We start from the raw sequence: 4,630 nt of genomic DNA, 5'->3' as shown, positions 1-4,630 counted from the left end.
TTTCCCCCCTGCCTGCTGTCCTTAGCCTCTTACGGCTCAGAATGCAGGTGGTGGGGAGACAGCAGAGGGCTGCCAGGTCAGCAGTCAGCACTCACGGGTAAACAAATGCAGGAGTAGGAGGAGGAAAAGAGACAGAGTGCTGATGGGGAAAGAAGTGAAAGACGGTAAGTTGTGAGAATTCAAGAGTCAGAAAAGGGCAACAGAGGTGAGAAACAGTGGGAGAGAAGATGGAGGGTAAATACAATTAGGAGAGGAGGGAGGCAGAATGAATCGGCATCTGTTTATCGGAGATTGAGATCTTTGAAGAATATTGAAGTGTGAGTCTGTGGCGTGTCAGGGGGATGCATGTCGGTGTGTTTACCTGCACTCAGGCTGAATGAGTGCAGGAGGGAAATTTTAAATAAAGGGGGAAATGCGCTGTGAGCGAAATAGGTGTATAATGGGTAGGTGCACAGGTGCGCTAAGATGAGGAAAAATATTGGAAAAACATCCATGACTCTTTAAGTTTCGGTTTATGCCCGTGGTACTTGTGCAAACCATCAACCTGCCATAGATTGCAGATGAAAGTTAGCCTGTATGGCAAAATCCTGAACATTAAGCTTTGCATTGGTTGGATGTTTAGAGTTGATGCTGCAGACAGAAAAAATGACTTGACTCACTGCACAGCTGGAAAAAAAACAGCGAAGGCAGCATATAGGGAAAAAATATCACAGTATTACAATTACAGACAGGCTTGATCATTTTTTGTTTTTCTTCAAGACTATGTAACCTTTTCGAGAAAGTAAATCCAAAAGATCCTGTGATTCCTGCCCTTTTGTGTGTATAATATGTTTGCCTAGCCTTGGGCAAACTTGGAGGGAACTTGGGTTTTACTCAATTCTAACTGCACAAATAGGCTCAGCATCACCTGTAAGTGATATCCTCCTACATGCACGATAGTGGTGGCTGACATCTTCTGCTCCCTGAAGTTTTGTGCACACTAAAAGTTGGTGTGACATGTCAAGGCAGTTTGTGCACAAGCTGGAAGGCAAAAAAAAATGTATTGCTTTCACTTGAATAGATACATTCATGTTTAAAAAAAAGATTTAGAGAAAGAAATGTCATCCATTATTGGGCATATCCACAAGGCTGCACTTTAGAGTAGATATTAACAAAATTAAGGGAAAAGCTCAAATAATCTAGTCAACACATTTTCTGTTACTACATTATAAAGGATATCTTATACTTAGCTATAGTTCGAAAGCTATTATGTAGGGGATTTGTTGTCTTGGTAATCAAGAAAATGGACCTTTAGAAGAAGCAATGATAGCTGCAATCCTGTGTGAGTCAGACTTGGTTCTTTGTCGCCCCCTGAGCCACGGGGCGACCGTGAGCCACGGGGCCGACCGTGGCTCAGGGGGTTGGGAAGCGCACCTGTAACCGGAAGGTCGCCGGTTCGATCCCCGGCCTTTCTGTCCTGGTCGTTGTGTCCTTGGGCAAGACACTTTACCCTACCGCCTACTGGTGTTGGCCAGAGGGGCCGATGGTGCGATATGGCAGCCTCGCCTCTGTCAGTCTGCCCCAGGGCAGCTGTGGCTACAACCGTAGCTTGCCTCCACCAGTGTATGAATGTGAGCGTGAATGAATAATGGCATTGTAAAGCGCTTTGGGTGCCTTGAAAAGCGCTATATAAATCCAATCCATTATTATTATTATTATTTGTTTTAAATTCAGAAATAAATCACCTTTTCACAATTTAAAAGTGAAAAAATACCAATTTAACATACGAATTAGTACTTATAAGTAGAGATGGACCGATCCGATATTAAGTATCGGTATCGGTCCGATACTGACGTAAATTACTGGATCGGATATCGGAGAGAAATAAAAAATGTAATCCGATCCATTAAATATCAAAAAAGCACCTCACAAAACTTGCGACACGGCGTAACTGGGCTCATAACCGTAGCATGTCAGAGCATTATGTGTCGCGTGATAGAGCGGCTGTGTGTATTTGTAGCCTCGCTAGCAAACCAGCATTTCATCTCCGAGGAAGTTATCCCAGAGAGAAGTAAAGCAAGTGTGTAAGTTCATCTCTGAATGTTTGTAAAGCGTTCCCACGTTAAGCTTAACAACCGATGCCTCTTCTCTCTCCCCCTCCTGCTGCTACTTCAATCATGAAACTGATCAATGATCAGCTGATCGGCTTTTCTGTCGGGAGCAGTGTTGGTCAAGTTACTTGAAAAAAGTAATCAGTAACTAATTACTGATTACTTCCCCCCAAAAGTAATCCCGTTACTTTACTGATTACTTATTTCCAAAAGTAATTAATTACTTAGTTACTTAGTTACTTTTTAAAAACACGATTTACAACCTGAATAGGTGATAAAGCGATAGATCTTTCAGCCCAATTCTACTTTTTCTGCATAATCCATCATACAAAATGTAATCAAATGGAAAAGTCTCTTTTTAAAACTTGTTTTATTAGTTTTAATCTTTTAACTTTATGCATCAAGCAAAAATTTAATTATATGCAACATTCTCTGACTGGAAGAAATTTGTTTAACATTTAAACCTATTTTCTGCACATTCCAGCACATAAAATAAAATATGTTTTTGTGTTTACACTCACTCTTTCAAATAGATGCAAGTAAAACACAGCAGAAAATAAATAAAATCAAAGACTAGCGGTCCTGTTGCTCTATTTTCACCTATAAAGCAGGAGTGGGTTAGGCGGAGGTTTACCCTGGTGCAGGTGTGCCGCAGCGGTCAGTGGAAGAATCCGCGAGTTTCTGTGTGAATTTCACTTTACGTCATAGCGCACTCGGTGCTTGCCTGGAAGTTTAGGGGTTTAAAAAGAAGTTTTCTTCCCACACAGTGAACAGTGGACACTAATATTTTTGTCACTTTTTATGGAATCAAACTCAAAATAAGGTCAGTACTTCCACGTTTTAAACCCTGCACACTCATACTCTCTCCCACACTCGATATATTATCCATTGTTGATCTGCAGACAGCTGTTGTCATGAACGTTGCACTCGCTTACGTCACTGTCATGACACATTCTCGCAAAAAATCACGGTTTTAGTAACGCAGTAACGCAGTGTTCCTACGTGAAAGTAACGGTAATCTAATTACTGTTTTTGCAACAGTAATCCCTTACATTACTCGTTACTTGAAAAAAGTAATCAGATTACAGTAAACGCGTTACTGCCCATCTCTGGTCGGGAGTCCGTCTCTCTTCTTTGTTTTTGGCCCACTTTTTGGCCCCAGAAAGAGGAAACCAGCGGCTGAACAACAGCAGCACGTTTAAGCTTGATAAGCTGTTAGAATTTATTTAATATTACTTTTGTTGGGTAGATAACCCGGAATGGGAGGACTGTAAGGTGTTGATTCGGGTTTGCAGCCACCACTCCCCGGAGTGTCGGCCAGAACACTACTCTAGGCCCGGATGGATATTCAGGAAGGAGACAATGCGGACACCAAGGATGGTTTAAACGCTTGTATTGCCTTCACACGGTCAGAGGTAACAGGCTTGTCAGAGGAGCAGGTGTTACATACAGGTTTAGGTGCGCAGGTTGGAGTGTGGGGGGTGCATCAGTGTGAATATGAGCGTGTGTGTGTATGTGTGGTCTCTATAAACCCACCGAGCTAACCCAGCACACAGTTATCCCCAATCACACGGCAGGAGAGCTAGCCTAGCTTAGCTTAGCTTCGCTTAGCACTCGCTAGCGACATAGACAGAAGCATAGTCATTTCCCCTCTAACTTCGATTACAGTCACAAACGCATCTTATCCCCACACCCTCACACATCACAGACTTACGTTGCTCAGTAACGCACACTTCTCACGAAATGACCACTTCTCCGCCGGTAATCGGGAGCGGAAACGCTCATATATCTCACCCACGTATCTCCCTGCCCGAGTCCTCTCTCATACAAAGCGGTGGGGTGACCTCTACTGGCCACTCTAAGAAACTACAGGTGAACAACTGAACAGAATAAAACTCACAACTACGGGGCCTTTTGAACAGCCGCCCCCAAATGTATGAAGTACATTTGCTCACAACAAAAGGCAACTTCTCTAATAAAGTCACAGTGATTGTCCTTTGTCTTCGTCCGGGAAGGCAGGCAGTACCACCAGCCTCGCCACAGGTCGGGTGAAGGTCCTGTCTTTCACCTTGACGTCAGCAGACCTGATGTGCCCGTCGGGACTGGGGTGGACCTTGGAGATGCGACCCACGAGCCAGGAAGCGCGAGGCAGCTGAGGATCTACGATCTTCACCACCGAACCTTCTGTGACGTCCGCGGGGGATGACCGCCATTTCGGGTGAAGCTGCAGGCTCGGAAGGTACAGCCGGATGAATCGAGACCAGAAGTGGTCAGCCAGCACTTGGGAGTGTTTCCACCTCCGGCGACTCAGGAGCTCTTCTTTAGGGTAAGCCACTTGAGGAAGCGTCCCATCAGGCCGCCCCATCAGAAAGCAGTTGGGGGTCACTGGATCAGGATCACTGATGTCGGACGGGACATAACCTAGTGGTTTGGAGTTCAAGATGCCCTCCACCTCCACAAGGACCGTGCGGAGGACCTCCTCTTGTAGGGGTTGGGATCCTACTGTAGTGTAGAGCGCCGTCTTGACAGATCTAATCTCC

At 44.7% G+C, this 4,630-nt stretch overlaps 1 long non-coding RNA gene across 1 annotated transcript; it reads right to left on the bottom strand.

The window, feature by feature from the left end:
* Positions 1–3,468: 3,468 nt before the first annotated feature.
* Positions 3,469–4,291, bottom strand: LOC112842494 (uncharacterized). The gene is made up of 2 exons (XR_003214277.1): positions 3,805–4,291; positions 3,469–3,614 (listed from the first exon to the last, which is right to left on the bottom strand). It is a non-coding gene; the product is annotated as an uncharacterized LOC112842494 (long non-coding RNA).
* Positions 4,292–4,630: the final 339 nt, after the last annotated feature.

This window comes from Oreochromis niloticus, linkage group LG15 (genome assembly GCF_001858045.2).
Source record: "Oreochromis niloticus isolate F11D_XX linkage group LG15, O_niloticus_UMD_NMBU, whole genome shotgun sequence".
Classification (NCBI taxonomy): Eukaryota; Metazoa; Chordata; class Actinopteri; order Cichliformes; family Cichlidae; genus Oreochromis; species Oreochromis niloticus.
The sequence above is the reverse complement of the archived record's forward strand: the minus strand, read 5'-3'. Positions and strand labels throughout refer to the sequence as shown.